At 46.9% G+C, this 25,145-nt stretch overlaps 1 protein-coding gene across 8 annotated transcripts in view; it reads right to left on the reverse strand.

The window, feature by feature from the left end:
• The window catches only part of Erg (ETS transcription factor ERG), a 222,192-nt gene that overhangs the window by 167,445 nt on the left and 29,602 nt on the right, over nucleotides 1-25,145 (reverse strand).

The raw sequence follows: 25,145 nt of genomic DNA on the forward strand, positions 1-25,145 counted from the left end.
GGAGAGATGGCTTAGTCCCAGGGCTTGCTACGTGAGCTGGGGACCTGCTACAGTCTCCCCACCCTCTGTACCTGTAAAAGCCAGGCACAGACAGCAGGTTCTACAAGCTTCTAATACTGGTTCTGAGCCTGTGGTGGAGGGGGGGTGCGGGGGGCTCAGTAATCAGCCAGGCTAGCTTAGTCTGAGAGCCCCACATTCCACAGAGAGACTTTTCAGAAAGCAAAGTGGGCAGCTCCTGAGGACTGACACCTGCAGCTGACCTCTCACCCAAGAGCACACAACTCACACACAAAGGAAACCTTCCCATAGCCTATCATGAAATAATGGCGTTAGTCCCAGAGGGAAAAGCAGCACCTTTAATTTGTAAGTGCTACAAAGTTGTTGTTTTTTTTTTTTTTAAGATTAGAACAGTACCAAGCTAGGAAGATAAGAATCTTCCTTAGAATATGTTGGCAAACAAATCTAAAACTCAACATCTTTTTGTCTATCATTTTTTTATATACAGGAATACCTATACCTTTACAACGTTCCAAGGAAAATCTCCCATTGGTAAATATTATATCTGGTGGTCCATGGAAAACTGAAAATGGAGTCTATTTCCAAAAGCACTTTCGAATTAGCCTTGGGTGTTGTACTGAACCCAGAATTTATCATCAGCATCAGCAATGTTATCTTTAAGTACATGCCCTACCACTTCCCCCCGGAAGTCCCCAGCCAACTCCATCCAAAGCATCCAGGCCTGCATGTGCACAGACGTTCACCTCACGCTCACCAAATGTCACAACCAAGCCCGTGCACGACAGGGAACTGCAGAGGGGCTGTTGACAGACAAGATCGGGATGCAAAACCCACATGTGTGATGTGATTCCAACTTTGCTGAAGAAGGAGATGTAAGAGAGAAGAAAAGGAGAAGAAGGAAGGGGCAGGTAACACAGGGGTCACACGTGATAGACCCGTGCTGGGGTTTCCAAAGCAAATTAGAAGGGGCTCTTGATTTCTTCCAAACTCTTTCTATATTTGTTTCTTTGTAATTGGGAAACAACTTGAAAATCGTGGTCATGTATCATGTTCAACTAAGAGAACTTCACTCCTCTTTTCAGATTCCGTGTGTTTTCCAGTTTCCCAAAACCAAGGATAACCACCTCGTAACCCTGAACGTATTTCAAAGTTTCCTTCCTGGCCGTAGTTACTTTTAGTGTCAGGTGGAGCTGAGTGAGTGTTGGCTCCTCCCCTTCTGTCTCAGTGCTCCACAGCGAAGGGAGGATGGTAGCTTTGGATCCTGTTTCACAAGGCTGCGAGAACCGCTCAGTCCACAAAGTTGTCTCCAAGTTTCTTTTTCTCCCAACCCAAAGCCAATACAGATTGTTGCCTCATTAACTATTTTCCACAGACTGTGGTTAGAGCTGCATTTCATTTCCAACTGCTGCAAAGGGAACATGAATCTCGAAATCATGGGCTAAGACGTCTTACACCGGGCTATACCATGCTGTGTGTTCATGCCAAAAAACTCCGGGCTGAAGGAATGGCTTGGTTTATTTATGGTGGAGACAGTGTTGGGCCTGATTATAAGGCCAGAGTGAAAGACCAGAGAGGATTCTGTTGAATGTATGCAAAGAGTATTTCTAAATCAGCATGATAGAATTATTAATATTTCATTGATCCTTAGGGCATTTATCTGACAGTATAAATTATCCATAATGCAGCTGAGAAGCCACGATGGATCCAGAAAGATGTCACAAAATCCAGGGGACGGAGCTTTGCCAGAGGGAGTCTTGCTACCCCGCCTCATGAGGTAACAGCTGGCCTGGTCAAAGCGAAAAACAGAGAACCATGCAAGCCAGACTCCGAAACTACAGCTGCCGGAGGGCTAAAGGACAAATGCAGACCCCCCAGCCCAGCTCAACTGGGCCTGGCCAGCACCCGTGGGTGGCAGAGGCTAGCATGTCTCAAGGCCTGCACACGGGGTTGCTAGCCCTGCCAATGTCATACCTGGAGCTTGAACGGCTGCGGGCAGAAAAGCCTACTAGAAATGTTCAAAGGCAAACATGGCTGACCGTCTGGAGGCATAACTTCATTTGCCCAAGCAGCCTGGACGAGGCAAGCTGAGCCTGGGGCCCAATGTTCATCCACCCGCAGCTTGGGTCTCTGTTCACTCATCTGAAGGCCACAGAGAACAGGGGCTGCCACTCAATGAGGATGCAAACCTGACAAACAATGTCTGACACTGGTGTGTCTGAAGACGGCTACGGTGTACTTACATATAATAAGTAAATAAATCGTTGTTAAAAGCGATGTCTGTGACACTGCAGTAGGAATAAGCTACTTCCTCAAACAAACAAACAAACCCACCACGTAGCTGTTTCTTGTCCACCATGCGTCAGCAACATGAATATTCAGAAATGTCAGCTATTGATAAGAAAGAGAACTAAACACCCACGAGAGAAGTTCCTAGGGCTGAAAATCAAACTGGGAGACATGAAGCTTCCTTAGGTCTCAAACCCGATACACTCCCCACACAGGCTCACATGCTGAAGGCGTGGACTCCAAGTGGTGGAGGCATTTTGAAAGGTGGGGGGAAATTCAGGAGGCTGGGCCCAGCCGGCAGAAGTAGGTCACTGGGGCAAGCACTGAAAGCTAAACCTGTGTGCTCTCTTTCTGTCTGTCCTCCCCCTCAGCTTTTTCTTAAGATGTTCTTGGGGTTGGAGAGATGGCTCAGTGTTTAAGAGCAGAGGCTACTCTTCCAGAGGACCCAGGTTCAGTTCTCAGCACCCACATGGCGGCTCGCAACCATCTGTAACACCAGTTCTAGAGGGATCCAAGGCACTCTTTCGGCTTCTGTGGGCACTGCACACATGTGCACACACACACATACACACAAACACAAACACACACACATACACACAAACACAAACACACACACACACAAACTCACATATGCAGGCAAAATATTACTACATATAAGACAAGTCTTTTTTTAAAAAATGGTCTCATTGAAACAACATAATTTGGAAATAAAAGATTTATGAATCTTCCTTGTTATTTAAAATAAGAATTATGAGATTCACCAGAAATAATACTCTTCACTAATGTTCAGGGTAGGGTTCTCTCTCTCTCTCTCTCTCTCTCTCTCTCTCTCTCTCTCTCTCTCTCTCTCTGTGTGTGTGTGTGTGTGTGTGTTTGTGTGTGTATGTGTGTGTCTGTCTCTGACTCTATCTTTTTTTCTTTTCCCTCTCCCTCCCTCCCTCTCTCCCCCTTCTCTCTCTCTCTCTCCCCCTCCCTCTCTCTCTTTCCCCCTCCCCTCCCTTCCCCCCCTCCATCTCTGGCTGTTCAGATATACGTCAGGTTTATACAGAGTTCCCATGACTCAACTATTAGTCCCCAGAACTCATGACTCAAGTTAACACCCAAGAAGACTTGGGGAAGGGATGGGTAAGCCATTACTGGGCCTGAACAGTACACTGGAAGGAAAAAGTTACATTTAGCCTTTAGTTCATCAAACAAAGCCTATGTTTCCCTTCTGGGTAGTGGATGTCCATAGCAGGACCTGCCACAAAGCCAGACAATGGAAGAGACTGGGAGCAAAATGGCCAATGGTTAGCAATCTCCAAACCATTCTCAGCAAGACGAAAACAAGAAGGAAAGATAGCAAGCATGAGGGTGTGCAACACCGGGGAGAGAACCAAGGTGCCTACGGAAAGGACAAACACCAAGAGTCATCGTGGTCTATGAGAACTGCGAGGTACCCCCCATCCTTGGACTGGTAAAAGCAGTAACGGCACCATCTGTGGGATGGCTAGGTCTCAAAGCAGAATGAGAAGCACGTGCTTACAGACTACCAGTCACAGAGTCAGATAAAATGCCATAAGATGCCATTTTCACCTCAAGGAAACACCAGCAAAAGCCCCCGAAGGCAGGTGAGCCTCCACCCGGTGCCTCAGAGTTATAGCCGTTCCATGAGGAGGAATATTCCCTTTCATGTTCCCCAAGCACAGTGACCCATCCACAAGAGACATGGAAATGACCCCATGTGGCAGCCCCTTCATGCCAAGGCGGTGGGACCCAATTTGACATCAACATCTTCAGCCTTATCAACCATCCTTCTGCGTTGAGGATGGGTGGAGGGCAGGACAATGGGTTCCATTTCTTCTGACTGGAGCTTTAATAACCCAAACTTTCCTATGAGCTGCATCCCAGAACCAGCTGAAACAGGTTCAAGCAACTGAGCGCGTGTCTGGCTGGTGGAGGCCAAGGGGTCTTTGGCTTGCTTTGGCCATCTTCGTTTTAATATTTATCTTGGTCACAAGACACGCAGTGTCTTTTGTAAGTAACTCATTCGAGATGTCAATGTGAAACTTCAGAGAATTTCAAAACCCTAATTTAGCTCTTTGAACATCAAGGGAAGGCCTAGGTTTACATCCGGTCCCTGTGCCCAACCCACCAGTGTCTCCACAGTTCCGAAGATGATGGATGTCAGGTTGGATTTTCTGTCTCCCTGGTTACGAGCACAGAGGCTCCCAGCTCTTGTTGGGAATGATGAATGGCCTAAGACAGAAGGAACCACTGGGCTGCAGGATGTAGCCAGCAGGACACCTTCCCCACCCATCCAGATGAGAGTCCCACTCGGCAGCCATACAGGGCAGTGAGGATCCAAACACACTTCACCTCCAGAGACAGGAGCAACTGAACGCTCAGTTATACCTCGGCCGTGCTCCTGAAATACCTAAGAAGTTCTGCAGAACCAAAAGTAAAATCAAAGGCAACTCTGCCAGTGGGGAACGCAGAGCAAGTTAACAATAAAGTGATCTGGCACTAAAGTTGTTTTTTTAATTATGGAGAGAAGGTCTTACTGTGCAGCCCAGACTAGACACCTATCATGTCACCCTGCCTCCACTTTCCACGTGGTTGAGACAATAAGCCACCAAATCTGGTTCATGTCACCTAACAAACCTGCTCATTGGGGCAAAATATCACAGGGATAGTAGATTAGAATCACGGGTAAACAATATTGCTTTTGTTTTGTATGCAAAATATTGTCTTTGAAGTTGCATGTATATACCTCATGGTAGATGTCTGCACAGTTTTGCCTGTGGGTGGGAGGGCACAGGTCTGAGGGCAGGTATGCACATGTATGTATGCATGCGTATGTAGAGGCCCAACAGTGACATCAGGTGTCTTCCTTGATTGATCCTTGCCTTATTGAGGTACTCTCTTGCCAAGCCCAGAGCCTGTTGATTCTAGCTAGCCTCACTACTCTGCTGGCCTCAGAGATCCTCTGTCTATGCCTTTTGAGTGTGGGACGATAGGTGGTTGCCACATCTGCCCAGCTCTAGCATGGGTTCTGGGAGGCTAAACTCTAATCCTTATGTTTTTCCAGGAGGGGCTTTGTCTGCTGAGCATTTCCTAAGCTGTTAGCATCCGTGCTACAGAAGAGGGAATCCCACACCCAATTCTAAGATTTCTTGACCCCTTTAGACTTTAACACCCTTATTACACTATCCAAGGATTTGTCTCTGAGAACTCACCCTCATATTTCTTGTTTCTTATTCTTTCAAATGCTTTAAGATTGTGTGTGTGTGTGTGTGTGTGTGTGTGTGTGTGTGTGTATGTGTGTGGTGTGCAATATGCATGCAGGTGACCACCAAAGCTTCAGGTCCCCTGAAATGGTAATTATAGGCAGCTGTGCGTCACCCAGTATAGAATCTAGGAATCCAACATTGATCCTCTGTTAGAGCGGCATGTGCTCTGAACCACCAAGTCACCTCTTTAGCCCTTATGTTTTCTCAAAAGTAAGCTAGATTTGAGAAATATTGGTTTTAATTGCTGACAGTGGTGAGATATTGGTATGCATGCCTGTGAGTCTGTCTGTGTCCACATGTGAGTACTGTGTTGTGTCTGTGCCCACATGTGGGTGCTCATATCTGTACTTCATGCCTCTGAATATGTCTATGTCCGCATGTGAGTACTGTGTGTGTCTATGTCCACATGTGAGTGAACACTTCCGTACTATGTGCCTGTAGTGTGTCTGTGTCCACATGTGGGTATACACCTCTGTGTCTGTATCCACACATGGATACACACCTCTGTACTACATGCCTGAAGTAAGTGTGTCCGTGTCCATATGTGGGTACAGACCTCTGTACTACATGCCTGTAGTAAGTGTGTCCGTGTCCACATGTGGGTACACATCTGTACTACATGCCTGTAGCAAGTGTGTCCGTGTCCACATGTGTGTACACACCTCTGTAGCGCATGCTATGAACATGCAAGTAGGAGCCACAAGCCAACAGTCATGTCCTTGCCTTACTTTTCAAGATGGAATCTCTCACTGGCCAAAGCCTTGGGGATCTCTGTCTCCCCAGCACTAGGATTACAGAATACTTCACATGAACCCACATACTTTACCAACTGAGCCATCTGCCCAGCCCTAATTCTCTTTATTGCGTGGTTTTCATGTACGATGTGGTACGCAGGTAGTGCTTGTGCTCACCACTCTGCCTCCAAGTCAGGATACCTTGTTTCACAGGACATGGAAAAGTGGGTAGACTCAAAGCTCCAGGAGCCCCTCTAAAGGGAGAAGCCTTCCTGAGCAGTGCCTCAGACTCATTCCTTGTCTTTTAAAAAACTTTCCCTTCTTCTTTCCACATGGCATGAAATGACTTCTTGTGTTAATTTTTGTTTTTGATTTTAAATATTTTCATTGCAAACATAAGGGTGGGGTTTTTTGTTTTTTGGGGGGGGGTAAGGGCTCAAGAACAGCTATACAAACGCTCAACTTTTTAAAAAAAATCAACTGAGTTTTGATAAATGCTGCTTTAATTGTTGAGGGTGGTGAGCAAAGACTGGGAAAGCCACACTGATACGTGGATAGCACTTTAACCTCATCTCGCAAACTTCCTTCTCCATTTTGGGAGCAGGGGCAAGGTCCAACAACCCCCTGAAAGCCAAACTTAAAGTGTTAATTTGTGGGCATGCTCATCTTTTTTCTTCAGGGTTTTTTGTAAGTCATCTTTAAACACCTGAGAGGGAGTGAGAACACAGAATGCTTCATGTTGAGCTCTTTTAAGCAACTAGCAACCAAAGAAAACCAAGAGATTTTTCATTTCTGGAAGTGGAAGATCTTGTGGAAGACAATAATTTGATGATGATGATGGTGGTGGTGGTGGTGGTGGTAGAGAAGGAGGAAGATGAGGAGAGGAGGAGGAAGAAGAGGGAGAAGAAGGAGGGAGGAGGAGGAGAAGGAGAAGAAGAGGAAGAAGAGGAGGAAGAGAAGAGGAGGAAGAAGAGGGAGAAGGAGGAGAAGAGGAAGAAGAGGAGGAAGAAGAAGGTAGGAGGAGGAGAAGAAGAGGAGGAAGAGGAAGAGGAAGAAAAGAAGAAGAGGACAAGGAGGAGGAGGAAGAGGAGGAAGAGGAGGAGGAGGAGGAGGAGGAGGAGGAGGAGGAGGAGGAAATAATGGTTCCATTATTGGAACCTTAAGGAGGAGCTTGCTGCAGGTCGAAGAACCTAAGTTCCCAGGACTTATGTACAAGCCAGTGTTATCTGTATCATCCTCCCAACACTGCAAAGGCAGACAGGAGAGTCACCAAGGATGGCTGTATATACTCTGCTCTGCCATATATTTGCCTGTGTGTGTGTGTGTGTGTGTGTGTGTGAGAGAGAGAGAGAGAGAGAGAGAGAGAGAGAGAGAGAGAGAGACAGAGACAGAGACAGAGACAGAGACAGAGACAGAGAGAGACAGATAGAAAGGGGGAGTTAACTGAGGGATGATCTCCATCAGACTGACCTGTAGTCAAGTCTGTGGAGCATTTTCTTAATTAATGGTCAGTGTGGGAGGGCCTGGACCACTGTGGGCATTTCTACTTCTGGGCTAGGGTCACTGGGTGCTATGAGAAGTTGGGCTGAGCAAGCCCAACAGAAAGCAGCATTTTTCCACAGCCTCTGCATCAGTCCTGTTTCCAGGTTCCTGACTTTCCTTGGTGATGGGTGTGTGACCTGAAGGGTTGTAAGATGAAGTAAATCCTTTCCTCCCCAATTTCCTTTTGCCCATGGTGTGTAGCATGGTCAGAGAAAGCACACTAGGAAATTGGTACCAAGCTCATGGAGTGTTGCCGTGACAGGTCTTAACACATTGTTTTGGGCAGGACAATGGAAGAGCTTTGGGATGTGGGCTGGTAAAGCTGCTCAGTGGTTAGAGCTATTATGTGGGCTCTCAGAAGCCAAGAGTGTTGAGAGGTAAACATGACAGGTTACTGCCCCTCCTCTTAGTGAACCCCTAGAGCTCGATGGTAAAACCTGATTACCCACATGCTTGAGTAACATGGAGAAATCAAGCTGGTACTGCTCCGGAAGCTTCATCCCTTCTGGGTAGCCATGCATGCTACCAGAGGGAAACATGAATCACCAGTCCTGCACAAGTGTGAATTCTGTGAGCTACACCAACAACTGCCATGGTGACATATGCCAACCAGTGCCATAGGGACACACACGTCATTAGAGTAACCATCTATTACCTGGTTGGCTTTAAGACCCAACTCCACAAGCTGAAACTCAGACCTAGTTATCTGGACCAAGCCCTCATGGTTAGACAGATCATGAGTCCTAGGCAGGAATATACTACTCTTAATTTGTTCAAGGGGCATAGTATTCAACTATTAAACTTCTAAAGGTTAGGGCATTGGCCAACCCTCATAAGAGAAGCTTCTTTTTTGTAGTAGACAGTGATTAATTAACACAGAGACCTGTAATGAATCAAGGGGAAGAAATAAGAGACCGCAGGATACTGATCCCAAAACACGGCATCTATATCACACACCTGCCTCGTAAGGCTCAGGTTTACTACATGACAGGGGTGGGAAGACTGTAAGAATCGGAGGACATGGGGGACTCTGAGAACAGGGCTTCCCGAATGCAGCAGGGCAGCTGAACATGTGAATTCACAGCAGTTGACACACAGGCCAGAGAAAATCCCAGCATGGAGAGGTGATATGGGCTTGAAGTCATGCTCCTAGCTAAGGAGCTACTGGCACTGACAGCTGCTGGGGGGGGGGGGCGGGGAGGGTGTGGCCCTTGGCAGATTGACCACACTCTAGTTAGGGCCACACATTTTACAATATATGGGCACTGCAAATTGTACTTCATGAGGAAAAAGGGCACAATGTGGGTGGGTGGGAAGGGAGGGAGGGATGAATAGAAACAGAAAGCACTATAGGACGTGCTCAGAGAACTAATAGAACAAATTTTAAAAGAAAACGGGAAAATACATATTTTAAACGAGAATGGCCTTTACTTGCTAAGACACTGGTCAAGTACTAAGAATATTATCTTTCTTTTTTACATTATCAAATGTATTGAATTAGCCATTCTCTTTCCCTCCATTAAAAGTTCTAAAATAGCTTCACATTTTGACAACATGTCCCCATTCTAGAGTATCCAGGAAATTATACACTCTCATTGGGTACAAGAAAACAGATATCACAAGATGGATACTCAAAAATGCAAAAAAGTCACAAGGTATTATATTCAGTATGATTGGGAGGATGGATAAACTGTAGGCTAGTGGTAACAGTGCAAAGTGGTAACAGTGTTGTCAAGGTAACAAAGTACTTTCTGATGTGTCCGTAGTATCTTTTAAGTTAAAAGAAGTCTCAGAGGACGATGAGAGGGCTCAGGGGATAAAGGTGCTTGTGGCCAAATGAACAACTCTGAATTTGATCCCCAGGACCAACATAGAAGAACACAGCTTCCTGCAAATAGTCCTCTGACCTCCATGTGTACATTGTGGCATTCATCACACCAGCACACGCCCTCATAAACACTCAGACACATACCCATGTACAATAATATACACACATCCATACATACACCCATACACACACTCATAAACACTCAGACACACACCCATACACAACAATATACACACCCCATACCCATACACAACATACACACATCCATACACACACACCCATACACAAACACTCATAAACACTCAGACACACCCATACACAATATACACACATCCATACATACACCCATACACACACACTCATAAACACTCAGACATACACCAATACACAACAATATACACACATCCATACACACATCCATACATACACCCTCAAACACTCAGACACACACTCATACACAACAATATACACACATCTATACATACACACACTCATAAACACTCAGACACACACCCATGCACAACAATATACACACCCTCAACACACACCCATAAACACATACACAAATACCATTCGTGTACACGCAAATAAACATAATCTTGGGCAAATGTATGCCATTCTAATGAATAGAGCAGAAAATAAAAGAAAATGTTACCAGATCATACACATTTTTCTCTGTAACTATTACAGTAGATCTTTCCAACGCTGCTCATACAAGTAGATATTGGCCATGTAATTTATGTCCTACGCGTATCGCGCCCTGTGCCCTGTGTGAACTAACTTGGTCTGCACACCCATGCTGGACCCTGAAGAGTGCTCCCAGCTGCATTCAGAAAACCTTCCTGTGGGACCACCATGGACAGCAGAGCCTTTCAATCCCCCCGTGGTTCTATCAGCCTCATTCTCTATGAGATTATGATCCATCTATTCCCCGTTGACGCTCAGTGTTAATTAGAGGGTGTCCTTAGGGCTGTCTTACATCTTCTCTCTCCCAAATCTCACTAAGGATGGATGTCCCTGCTTCCTTTAAAACAGCCCCAGTGCTCAGGAGGTGAACACCGTCAGTTCCTGCTTCCTGCCTCAGCACAGCCACGGCCTTACCTGAATGCTGAATTTTCAGCTTCCCATCAGATGAACAGCAGCGTAGTTCTGGTTTTCTCAAACCACCCTCCCACTCTGTACAGACTTTTTAAACTCTCAAAATGCCACTGGACTGGACATAGTGGTACTGACTCAGCATAGGAGCCCTTGAGAGACAGAAGCAGGAGGAAGAGGAATCCAGTACCAGCCTAGACCAGACAGTGAGGACGCAACTCAAAGAAACAAGACATGTTTTTAAAATGAACTAACTGCCGATAGCTGTTTTCCAGGGGTGGGGTCCCATGAGATCATCCCCAGCCACAGGAGTGTGTCAGCTGGTCATTGCTCAGGTGGGCTTCAGGTAGCCAAGTAGTTGAGATCTAATGGGCTAGCATCCAATTCCAAGTGGTCAGCCATAAAAGCAAAGATATAGATATAGGTATAGATATAGATATATAGATATATAGATATAGTCATAGATAGACATAGATATATAGATGTAGATATGTATCACTTTACAGACGCACTATCATTTATTTATAAATATAATGATCATTTTTTTTAAAAAAGAAGCCATGAATTTGAGATGAAACTGTGAGTGGGGTTGGAGGAAGGACAGGGACGTACAATTACATCTTAATTAAAAATAAAATAAGATTAAAAGTCGACGGATACCATCCTCATGCTTTTAATGTCAAGAACAAAAAGCCGCATGAAGAAAATGATCTCTGAGAGGGGCAGTATCCACTATTGTATAAGGAGATTTTTAAAAATGGCTTCTCTCATGCAAAGCTCCTTCTGTAACTGGACCCAACCAGGAGTAACATCAATAGTCATTCAAAGAGGACCCAGGTTCTCCGAATGGCTGACCCACATGGGAGGATCAGGTTCGGTTACAATTATAAATGTCCTGAAATGCTAGAGAAAAATCCAGCCGCTGCCATCCGCCCTAGCCCAGGGAAGAATTATACGTGATATATTCCTGACAGAGAGCAAAAAGAGACAGAGAAGCCCCCATCATCCAGAACCAAGGCAAGAAATGAAAGCAATGGGGATGGTGTTGACCTAATACAGGACAGCTCATGGGGGATTTGGGTAGCGATAGATCCTGAGATTTTTGGGGAGGGGGGTCTAAGGTCAAGCTGAGATAGACAATATATGACATAGGGAAGTGGATCAGCTGGATTGGGACCCTTCTGGAGAACAGGCTAGGGCTTGCAAGGTAACTCGGAGGGTAAAGGTTCAATCCCTAGGACCCACTGAACTCATGCAACTAGGTTGTTCTATGACCTCCACATGCACACCGTAACATGTGTTCCCCACACACCAAAAATAAATTGCACGCGTACCACTGCTTTAAGTAAGAAATACTCATGCGGGAGAAACACAAGTTATTCTTTTATTGCCCATAGGATCTATACAAACCCAGACAAAACTAGATTAAGACATAGATCACTCCATTGATGGTAGCTGATGCACGGACAAACAGAAGAACGGAGGGATACACGAGCCAAGCGAACAATAGATAAAGTACACTGAGAAATCAGTCGACAGAAAGACAGGTCATCTAACCCCATCCAAACCCCTGGGGAATCTGATGAAAGTCAACATAAAACCTTCACTTCAGGCTAGGTGGTAAATTAATAAATAAATAAAATAAATAAATAAAAAACCCCACTGCAGATGGGCTGGCTAAAAGATTATATGAACACAAAGAAAAAATTAAAATGAGTTCAACTTAGTGGATGCTGGAGGCATCTTAGCACCCAAATACTGAAGAGAAATTGAACCGAAAGTGTCTGTTCAAAAGAAAAATCACAGCAAAAAGTGGCACCAAATAAACCAAAACTGGACAGAGCTGAAACAGCAGAAGATGGGTCCAGCAGCAAGCAGAGGTTTCATGTGCAATCTCTGAAAATGAGCCGTTCGAAACCTAAGACAGGCCGGTGGCAAACCTTGAAAAGAAATCAGACGCTGAGCAAGGCATCCTCAGCTGTCATGAGACGTCCTGCGGTGATCGGGATTCCCTGGGGCATAGATATCGGAAATACGGGTAAGTAATATCCAAGAGATATCGGGGAGAAATGATAACCAGACTCGGGAGGGGTGGGGGCTGGGGAATGAGACTTCGGAATGAAAAAAAGGACTCAGGGAAGAGAAATATAATGAAGTCCACATCTCGGCCTATCAGACTGAAACATCAAAGGCAAAGAGAAGTATTGAAGGTGGCCGGGACTGAGAAGAGATTATCTACAAAGAGAAAGATCTGATGGATACAAGATTCCTCCTTTGCAGCAGGGATGCCAGGAGGCAGTAAAACCATACCTTCAAAGTAAGAGGGAAAGTAACACACACGCACACACACGCACACACACACACACATCGGGCAGGATTATGCAAGAATGGAGTAAATTGAAGAAACATTGTCGTGAAGGCTGACAGGTTTTATGCTCATACACACTTAATTGAAGGACTATCAGACTCTATCTTCAATAAGGAGGATATTAGATCCAGAAGGGAAATTGCTGACATTTAAAGAACAGAGATTCAAAAAGAAATTAGTCAGCAAGTTCATGAATCAAGATAAGAAATGATACGATTAAGAACACAATATGTCGAGGGCTGGGTGATGGCTCAGCCCCACAAGCATGCGAGGTTTCTTTTGATCCTTAGCACCCACACTTTAAAGGAAAAGCCAGAGTGCTTCACAGAGATCATCACAGCCAAGCTTCCTCTACCAGAGCAGCCAGCGAACGGCATTCAATCCTTCTTTTGGAGACTGTGATAAAGCACTCTGAGAACAAGAACATTGGAGGAGACATGGGGCTACTCTGCTTACAGTTCCAGGTCACACTCTATCACTGAGCAGAAATCAAGGTAGGGACTTAGCAGGACGCATGGCGTCCACAACCGAACGCAGAAAGAATCATGCGCATGTGTCCTTGCTTGCCTTCTGCTTGTGGCTAGCTTTCTCCCCTTCATAGTTCAGAAGCTCCCACCCAGGGAGCAGTGCCATCCACATTCAGATTGTCAACCAAGGATCAAGACGACCCCACACACACACTCACACACACACACACACACACACACACGCCCACAGGCCAACTGGTCTAAATAACTTATCTTTAAGACTCTCTTTCCAGAACTTCTAGGGTGCGTCCTGTTGATTGTTAAAACTCACAAGCTTACTGGGGCACTGTGCGGCGGTGAAGTGGAGTGAGACTGAAAAATGGGCAGATGCGATGGGCTGGGACCTCTGCTCCATAACCCTGAACATCCGTTATAGCATCTTTTGGAGGAAAGGGGCAGATTGACCCGAGTTTCATGGTGTTTTGAAGGCATTGGTACACCATATGTTCTGATACACAAAATAAAGACTTCATTACTGCAGTTAAGCTAATTACCGCGTCCTTCTTCCCACAGAGCCACACTTCCATTCTGCGATGAGAGTCGCTGAAACCCATGTAAGAATTTGTACTAGCCCATGACTTTCAAATGACTGAAAGACCAGGACCCTCAATCACCCAAGCAGAGATAGGGGAAGAGATGACATGTCCTCAAATGTGCACAGACTTGAAAGACTACAGCGACCTCACTAGCCTATAGACATAGTGTCATTGTGCACTGTGTAAGAATTATCCTTGTATTATTCAAATGCTGATTTCTGGGCCCCCATGTCTGGTTGCAATCCTTATTCTGAGACTCTCCTATCTCAACGTGGTATAAATAGTGCTCTCCAGTAATTCCCTGATTGGTCAATAAAGCTAGCTGATCAGCCAATAATTGTACAGGGAGAGAATAGGGCTGGACTTCCCACCCTTCTAGGCAGCAGGGAGTGGAGGAAGAGTGGAGGGTGGAGGAATGGAGGTGGGGGTTGGGGTGGGGACAATGATGGGACAGGAGAGAGAGGAAATGGGGATTCGCCGTGGGAAGAGAGTCCAGGAGACACCACAAGAAAACACCCGGAGCCCAGAGAGCCAGATCAGTACTAAAATACAAGTATCGCTCGGATTTTTGACTAGGAAGCAGCCATATTATCTTAGAGGATTAAAATAGAATAATACTGCTCAGTTGTTGTGCCCTTAAAGCTGTTAAATAAATATAATAATAGTCCCATCTCAATTATTTAGTAACTAGCTGGGTAAGAGGAAAACTGGAGCACTCATAAATAGACTAGACTGAACTGGTATTTGAAGAACCTGCTGAGCGCACAGGCCAGGGAGATGTTCAGTGGGTGAAACGCTTGCTGTCCAAGCATGAAGGCTGGAGCTCAGATCCCCAGCCTCTAAATAAATGCCAAGCACGACAGACAGCGCATGCTTACAACCCAATCCCGGGACAGATGAAAAAATTTCAGGGATGAAGGGAGTGTCACTGGTCAGGCAGCCTATCTGAATAGGTGAGTTCCAGGCCCAGTGAGAGACCCTGTCTATAAAATAAAGTGAAAAGGAATCAAGAAAGACAACCAGGACGGAGTTAAGAGGGGGAGCGTGTCCTCCAGGTCATTGACAATTCACTGTGTGTGGTAGTGACAGTGACTGGGAAGGCAGGGGACTGTGGCTCAGCAAAGGCTCAGATTCCTCGAAGTTCTGATGAAAACTCTGCAGACCAAAACAGAAGAGAAGGAACTACCATTGCCTCGGGGCTAACAAACAGTGAAGTTTTGATCCACGCTCTGTGGTGTGAGAAAGGAAGCCTTGGGAACAGTCCCCTCGACCTTCCGGTGACCCCTGTGATTTGTGCATCTCGGACACCTTTGAAGCAACACAACCTGACCACATGGTTTCTCTCCCTTTCCATGATGAGTTCTGAGCAAGATACAAGGAACTGCTCCACCTCATTGGCCAAAGACAAGAATGGGCCTTGAGAGAGACCCAACAGGATGAAGAAAGTGTTTTACATGGCAGAGGGTATTAAAATGGTTGAAAGGGTGCCTGACCAGCACTCCCCCACCAATCTCCTACAAAAACTACCCCAGAGAGAAGCAAATTCTACTGCCCTAAACCACCAGGATCGGCAAGTGCGGAATCCCTTCCATCTATAAGATCCGGGGTGTTGGCTCTATCCTGGATGCATAGCTTCCTCCTGGACCGCGCATCCCAGCACAGTCAGAATCAAACCACACAGCCTCATCCTCTTTGTCCCGTTGACAGCCCTCCCCCCGCCCCCCACACCTCATTCTCTGTACCACAGTCGACCACACTTCACTGCAGTCTCTGTACCACACTCCCCAAACCACTGTTCACCCAGCACCCACAGAGATCTGGTGAAATCAGCTGTCGATCAGAACAGTGGCACACACTCTCTAACACTCTGAAGTCCAGAGTCCAAAACAAGCCCCGAGCCTCATGGCGGCCTGTGGGCAGCCCTTCACCATCTGTCCCCTCTTTCCTCTAACTCCATCTTCATGAAGATGGCTTCCCACTCTTTACGCTGATACCATTCTTCCCATCACTAGCCAGTCTGTGAAATCCTAACACCAAGGCCCTAACTCACTGGCTGCTTGGCTTGTTCCCCACAGCCATTACTCCTGTCCACGTAGGCCTATGACTAGTTTCCAGGTGTGTCTGTCCCCCAGGACAGGAGCCCCTTAGGGCAGCATTTGTCTGCTCGCTACTGGAGTCTCTGCTCAGAAGAACCTGGGGTCTGAATCACAGACAATAGAGGATGGGAGAGAGGGGCAAACTTTTTTTTCCAGTATATGAACCTTAGAGCTAGGTGGGAACATGGTATCTCCTGTTGAGTCCTCTTTCCCATGTCAACACGAGGAAGGCCTTGGTTAAAAATAAACCAGATCCAGTCAGAGACACAGTCTGTTGTTTTTCCAAGTAAGTGACATGCATGTCCTGAACAGGAGGAAGAATGTGGGTACCATCCCCAAGGCTAACACATCAACAGCCAAGGAAAAACAGGACCAGTGTGCCAACGGTCTGGCAAGGTCCTTACCATGGAGAGGTCTAGCTCAGAGAAATACAGTTATTAGATGTTCACAGAACTGCCCTGAAAATGTTATTAAATGGATTTTCTTTTATCTCTTTCTTTCTTCCTTTCTTCCTTCCTTTCCCCTTCTTGCTTCTTTGTTTCTGGAAGTGACAAGAGCAGATTTTTGATGAAAAGATTTTAATAAAACTTTGATAATACTAGATCTTAAAATATGGGGCTGAAAGATGACTCCACGGTTAAGAGCACTTGAGCTCCCACAAAAGCCACCCACCCAAGAGTGAAGCAAATCCCACCAGCAAACAGTGAGACACTAAAGTGGGGCCCTTTCTGACTCACATGGCATGCAAGCCTCCCATGTTGACTGTGTTGTGGGATGTGTGACTCCCTCCAAGCATGATCAGAGTAAAACCAAACAGCCTCACGCACATCAACATTACAGCACCTCCATTCTCCACACTACACTCTCAAACCTGGTTCAGTTCCCAGCACCCAAATGGTGGTTCACAACCTTCTGTGACTCTGGCTCCAGGAGATCTAGCATGCTTTGTGGTCTCCCTGGACACACAGTATGCATGCAGTACTTGGACATATACGCAGGCAAGACATCTGTGCATGTAAACACTTATTATGTCTAGTTTCCAGCCTGAGGCTGCTCCTTTGTTTTGGGGACCTTGCATGATGCTGTGAGACGGGTTTCTCTCTGAACAAGAACACTTGCACATAGTGGGTCCCCACGTCCCCTCTCAAAACAGCTCCTTTCCTCGGCATCTGACATTTAACCTGAGTAATGAGAGACGTCTCTGTGAACAGAGAAAAGAGTCAGAAGCAGAGTCAGAACCACTACAGCAGTCCATTCGGCATATCTAAGCAAATGATGTTTGCACACCAAAGTTCTAGAAAGGCACACGTGCACATTGCGAGTGGTTGCTGGCTCACTTTTAAACTATACTTTAAGTGCATAGATGGATGGTTAGAGCAAAAATAAAAATTGCTTATGTCCACCCAGGGAAGCAGTGAATATTGATCAAACTGTGAAAGACTGTGCATTCTCATGTATGCATGAACTCACATGCGTACGCGCACACATGCACACACGCACACATGCACATACACACACATGCATGCATGCACACACATACACACATGCATACATGCACGCATAGACACACATGCACACATACATGCACACACATACACACATACACACATACACACATGTGCACACGCACATGCACACACACACACACACACACACACACACACACATCATAAGTGAGACTAGACAATGTAACGGCCACGCATTTATAAAGAAATCACCGGCTGGCCAATAATCAAATTTAGTTTCCTAAATAAAAGTAAGCCCAGCCTTCCATAAGTTGACTTGGTCATGGTGTTTTATCACAGCAACACAAAGCAACTAATAATGTAACAGTGAAGAAGAACCTCCTCCTCCTCCTCTCTGTACCCATAGTGGGTAGCTTATCCTTTCCTGAGAATCTGAAATCTGCTCTTAAGTGGTGTTGTCCCCAAACCAGCAGACGGCACAGCTGCAATGAAATGTCACTGTGAGCACTGTGGCTTCCTGGCCAACTGTTTCCCCCTCTTTTGGGCAAACCCATTCCAGCTAATATTGCCACCAAAGGCAAGATTCTGTCCTGGTAATAACTGAAGGTGACATACAGACCTGGGGCTGCCACATTCCCTCTCATCAGAACGGGTAAGAGGGGAATCCGTGTCCATATGCAGCTGGCTTCCAAGAGGCAGAACGTTCTACCTAGATGGTACCCTGCCTCCCTGGCCTGGCCTGGCCTGGCCTGCCCTTGCACAGGTGCCTACAGAACTCGCTTTAAGACATATGGCCAGCTCTGCTCATCAGTAGCTAGGAAGTCGTAGAAACACACAACCCACAGGCTTCTAGAACTCTCCAAGACTTCAGAGAGAACCCTCTGCTTCTCACAGGACAGTGGCTAAACTGAGGCTCAGTCAACTGAGCACCAGCCAGGAGGGAAGCCATGTCAACTCCTCCCCCCCGCACTTATAGATTCCATTACTTATAGGTAAGAGGAAATGTTCTCATTCAGGTCATCTGAGGAAGCCATGTGCAGGAGAATGTTGGGCCCGTTAGTCAATTCTCTTTCCACCCTCTTCCATCCTCACAACGTAGTCTTGGGCAGCAACAGCCTTGGGCAAGTTTCCTCACCCAAGCTTCCAGATCTGTGGGTGTGGTTATGTGAGGGACCTTAGGTGGAAAGAGAGGTGAACAGACAAACACTTTGATTCCTGCAGAAAGCCTTGCTACCCTTTCTCTCTGTGGCACCCTCCTCCTCTTGAACCCGGATATAACACTATAGGAAAAGCAGCCATCTGGGGGCCATGATTAACCCTGAATGTTAACTGCCACAGTACAGGCAGAAGCTAGGAGGAGCCCAAGTCTGGGATGATGGCTTCCTCGGAACAATCCAGGATGCCTCGTGTCCATCTCTCTCCCTGTGAAAGAAAACAAATGGCCGTTGATCCATTTGGAGAGGTAGTAAGAAAACGAACTGTATAAGTTGCACGGCCACAGGGGGGTTCCCAAGTCCTTACTGTGTTCTGTCCCGTGGTAGTCTCCTGCCCTGCTGTGGTCCCAGATGTGCCCAAGACTGACAGGCCAGGGGAGCATCAAGATGTAGCTTCTACAGTCTGTACTTCATGGTAGACACCTACGCCTCACCTCACAAAAGCAGTGAGGTTGCTGTACAGTTAAACCGGCATAGTCAGCACCACCACAAAGCCAGTTTCCACATCACGGATGGATGGTGTCAGAGGACCCAAGACAGCCTGAGACAACTGGATGGCTAGACGAAACTTTCCCTGTCATAGCCAAAAACCACTGCATTCCCCCCTCTTAGACCAGATCTTGTCTGGAAGTCAAACGCCAAGAGCAAGGACACTTTGGGAAGGAGATCCTGAGCCCAAAGGGTGGGTTCCTGGGCCCTGTGTGCAGATCTGGCTGTCACCCGGCTATGGCATCTCCTAGCTGAGGGATCTTGGCCCCCTTCCTTCAGTAGTCACCCAGAAGACTTGAGAAGATACTGAGGTAAGGTCTTCCAGTAGGAAGCATATGGAATGTAGAAGTCAGAAACAAGTGACAGCTGATTAGCACTGCCATCGGTGCTGGAGTGCCAGGCAGGTGTGTCTTGGTAAGCGGGTCTGGGTCATGTTTATTTAAGTTATTTCTGGTTCGCCCCACTGCCAGTTTCCATGGTGCAAGCATTCCCTCTGTGGCCAACTGGAAGTTGCCGATACAGAGTTGAGAAGATAGACACACCCAGCTCCTAGAGGCTGCCAAGAGTTCACCCAGCTGCCTTATGTCCTGTGGTGATGCCTGTGGCACATTATGCCCGTGTGGTGGACTCTCCATGTGTGTGCGACAAAGCATCTAGCACACAGAGCTCAGGTAGAAACACTTAGAAAAAGAATCAACTGTGCCTGGGTCATCATGATTTTGTTTTGGAAAGGGGGGGGGAGGGACGTAGCAAGATAGAGAAAAGAGAACAGAGCAATGGTCCAGACAGCAAGTGAGCAGAGAACTTGAGAAACACAAGGGAAGCCAAGAAGCCCCTGGGCATCTTCAATCTCAGGCACTGCCTGGAGGAAACGCCCTCTGAATTCCAGGGGAGAGACCGTCTAAGGCCCGTCCACTGATGAGCACAGACCACCATTGATGGCTAATTTCTTGGAGCCACAGGACTCAGCCAATGCCAGTGTGCAGAGCGCAGGAGCCTCTGTGGAGAGTCTCAGAGTGAAAGGACTTCCTTCTACTGCCTGTCATCTGTGTGTTCAGATGGCATCTTGTAAAATGGCCCGCCTGCGCGTCTAGCAAAGCAACCTATGCTGATTTTCCAGCTTGACCCTGGCATGACCTTCACTAGAGGAGACTCTAAACCTGGGAACGACCCAGCTGCATCTCAACAAATGTCATTCATTCCCTGGTGAATTTTGGCAGTGATGACGCTGAAGTCCTTCCAAGTCTAAGATTGGATGGTCCCACAAATACACATTAAAGAGGCTTAATGAAAAACCCTTCTGGAAAGAGCTGTTCACAGGGAAACACACCTCAGGCACGGAACACACTTCCCTTGCCAGCCCTCCAACCACAGCGGAGCTGGAATAACCTTTAAAATGAATCCTGTGAGCAGCCCACATGGAGAGACTATCCCTGATGGAATGGAAGGGCCCGCCTTCGACAACCTGCCTGGCACTGGGAATTCTGCACACGCCAGTCCGTGCCTGACAACTTGGAAGAACATTATGTTTAACCAAGTTAGAGTTTTCCTTGAAAATACATCCATGCCTTCATTTCCAATGGTCTTTGCAGATTTTAGGGTGTAAATAAAGTGAGCGTGCTGTTGACCTAATCTTCCTTCCTCCCTCCCTCATCTCATCGACTGAGACAGCGTAAGCCCAGGGCTTGTTCCCCTCCTCAGCATTGACTCAAGCCACTGAAAGTCTCCCAACTACCTAAGTGGAAGAGAGAGGCTGTGTGCTGTCAACCTCTACTGCCCTGATATCTGTTAGCCTACATCCAGATACATATCCCTTCCTTCCTCAATGGTTTGTTTGTTTAAGAGTTGAAGATCGAGGAAACACAAAGGAGGAGCTGTCTCTAGAGCAAAGGTGCAAGACGCCCTCTCACTCCGTGATGATATCAACACAGAGAACACAGGACAGGAGCTGGGCTGAGCCAAGGCCAGGGCTCAGATGAATGGGTGCAGAGGCACAAGAGGTCATGAGGACAGGTGGATCATTGAGGAAGCAGTCACAAATTCTCCATATCTGCTGTATAATGCAGAGTAGTAAAGGTGGCCAGACTCAATCTGAACCCAGAGCAAGATGTTCAGTTGGCGACACTTTAATAAACATCACTACGGTCCCTAAGTGCTGAGAGCAGGCAAGCTCCCTTGGTCTCTGGCATAAAGAAATACAATGGTGTCAACATCAGAGTGTCGCCCTTCTGAGATTCTGCTTAGCGGGACAGCTCCGGCAGCCTATACCATGTACTGAGTAAATCTATTTCAGCCCACCTTGTCTGACTCCATCAGTGGCACCAGGATTTACGACCAGCCTTATGGCTTCATCAATTAGCTAGTTGGGCTATTGCCACTGCTTATGGAACTGTCATATCTGTGGATTTATGGCGTTCTAGGTAACACGGCATCATTGCCCTCGCTATCCTGTGAGCGCTCGTTTCACCCCGAGAGATAATCCATCATGGTCATTATGCGAACACCCACGTAAACAAAAGAGGAAAGAAACATCTAGGCTACGGTCTAATTGCCTGAATCAATCTCCAGAAGGAAGGAGATGCTTGGTACAGTCGGCCAGCTTCAGGAGAGCTCGGTGTGCTCTGTGTGGTTACCCCAACTCTAAGGCTAGTCCTGTTCAAATGGAAAAGTATAAGGTGAAGGGGCCCACTGCGGGTCTGCAGCCAAGCACACACACTGCTCTCTGTCGGGATAGCTAGGCTATGTTCCTTCTCTAAACGCAGATTGTAGGTGCTATATTAAAAATGCCACTGAGTCACGACGGTATCCCCTTGGCACAACCTAGTGTCATCAGCCATGACAGGACCTCAGAAAAGCAAGCAGTCCAGCATGCTCCACGTTTGCGTGCTTCACGCTTGCCTCCCTAGCACAAAGCCAAGGATGGTACTGTGGGTCTCACACAGTTTTCTGTTGTGCCTGGTTTCATGAGGGAAGCGTTCGTGGTGTGGGCTGGGTGGGTGGGGTTGGGTTTGGAGAGCATGGAGGCCGGGCAGTGGGCTCTACTTGAATTACTCTTTGTTCTTGGCCACTCGGATACAGTGCCCTTTCTCAGAGCTCCTTCCCGTGTGAGACAGTCAAAGCTTGTGGAGTCCCCAGTGTTTCTGCACCCTGCGGGCTGCTCCTCTGTTTAAAAAGAATGTTACCATGTGAAAACGACCAGTGACGGAAATCATTTCTTTTACGGATTCTGCATCATCCTGTAGGCAAGGACAGAACTTTCAAATAGATTAGAAAGTAGAGGCCCCGAACAAATAAAACTTTCCTATCCTTGTGGTAGAAAGGTTGCCATGAGCAACTGCCAGTTTGGGTGACATTTGAGCAATAGAAAAAGCGTAGATTTGTGAGACAAAGGTGTGGGCTCGAATGACTCCCTCTGCCAAGCGCTCTTATCCTAGGAGAGACTTTGTACCCACCAGGGTGAAGCCAAGTTTCCCATCATGGGGGTGGCAGGAAGGGTGTGGCAGGCTGGGAAAGTGTGACCAGGCAGGCTTGGAGGGTGGGAACCACTAGAGGCCACTTCTATGCAGGCTCTTACATCAGAGGTCCTCAGAGGAACATCAGCACACTTTACCCACTCCTGCTTCCCCGCATAAAGCCAAGGGAGGTGCGGGGGTGGGGTGGATGTCTAACTTATCTAAGTTAGATGTCTAAGAGAAAGTAGGAGGGACTGTGTTAGAGAGGCCATTGCTATGAAAAACATTTTTTAAAAGAGGTAGACTGCAGGGCGCTGGGGATGGGTGCGGAGGGAGGTCACGATTGGAGGTATATGAATATCATCAGTACACAGGCAGGACGGAAGGCCAGGAATGGGATGGTGACACCGGGAAGCACTGAGCTGGTCCCCTCTGTGACAAGTGGATTGTGCATTTGTTGTGATTGAATGTTCCCTTCCTCGACACAAAAATGAAGCTTCACCGTTGTATCCTGAGTTTATCTCTCTGTAGGAGGGGTTTCTCTCTCTCTCTCTCTCTCTCTCTCTCTCTCTCTCTCTCTCTCTCTCTCAAGCATGCATAACAGCACACATAGACATATGCATGCATACTGCACACAAATGACACATACTAACTATATGCACACAGTATATCCTATAGTGTATCACAGGCAACACACACATAAACCATACCACAGACAACACGCAAGCATGCATTCCACATCAAGGACACACACAACACTGACCACACACATATAAACACACAATACCCTCAGTTCACAGAGAATAAAGTAAATTTAAGACCAAGGTTCATTTTTCTTCCTTTACACACTAGTTTGAAACTCAGTGATGACTAGTGAACTGTAAGACCTCTGCACATTAGCTAGGGGGCGTACATCACACCTGAGGGAAGCTTTCGTTTCTTCTGTCAGGTGGGCAGGGTATCCACCTGCACTCGAAGCACATAAGCAGCACATAAGCAGTTCTGTGCAGCAGAGAGATTGTGCAGGTGATGTGCACATCCCCATGGCAGAGAATGGAACAGGTGAGCTCACGTGCGCACTCATGTACACGCACATACACGTGTACACACGTGCACATAGGTACACATTATATATACAGGCACACATATACATATGAACACATACACACATGCACACATACACACTGCACACATACACACACATTTCCCCCACTTAGGAACAAAGTGAGTGTGCGGTCTGCCTGAGACAAACTCTGGCTGCTGGCAGAGGTGTGTATAGAAAGGAATCTATGTGTGCATCTGGGACACACAGCATCATCCTTCCCGTGATACCACAAGTAGGTGCTGTACTACAGCAGCCTGTAGATGTCCTAAAGGACACGCACAAATGAGACAGATGTGAAGAGAGCTTTTCCCCTCGTGGGGAAAGCTTTAAACTCCTCAACACTGTTACATCATCTATCAAGGCAAGCATTCTCCACAATTCCTCCTTTTGAATTGGGGAGCCATTTATCAAGACACAGGTATCTCGTCCATCATCCCTCACACTGCATGTGAGGCCCCAGAGAGCTCCCCAGGAACTGACTGCAGAACTTGGCAACCCACCCTCCTGTACCATCCTGACTGCCATCCAATGGTGCGGCCTCAGTGAACTTGGCTCTCTTCAGAACACAACAGGCTCTCAGCTGCAGGCCCCAGCACACCCTGCCCTTGTGCTGGCTAAGTCCTACCTGCCCTGCACACACAGCTCAACTGTGACACCACTGCTGATCCCTAGGGTGCTTTGGTAAGATGTCCCCTCACAGAGCATCTGTCCACCTCTGTCACAGTACAGAGATTGGGAGCAAAGCTGTGACCAAACTATCAAAGGCTGACCAGAGAGAAGGGGCTAGAACCTTACAACTGAACTGCTCCCTTTATGCAAAAAGTCTCGCTGTGAGGAAACAATGACCATGTGTCATGAGGGACAGCTGTTGGGACACAGGATGTGAAAGCTTCTTCATATCCTGTGCTATTCCTCCCTTTGTTCTGGGATGAGCCCAAACAGCTGTTAATGTACATGGCCGTGGTCTCTCTCTGAGGAGAGGCAAGGGCCTTTTGCAATCCAGAATCAACTCACAGTTTCCATGTGAAATCTGACTCTTTTCAACTCTTACAGAAGACAATTAGTTAGTAAGACTTGTTCATTTGCCCGATGTCCTTTGTATCTATAAACATCATGA

Source organism: Rattus norvegicus, chromosome 11, assembly GCF_021556685.1.
Source record: "Rattus norvegicus strain SHRSP/BbbUtx chromosome 11, alternate assembly SHRSP_T2T, whole genome shotgun sequence".
NCBI classification, from domain to species: domain Eukaryota; kingdom Metazoa; phylum Chordata; class Mammalia; order Rodentia; family Muridae; genus Rattus; species Rattus norvegicus.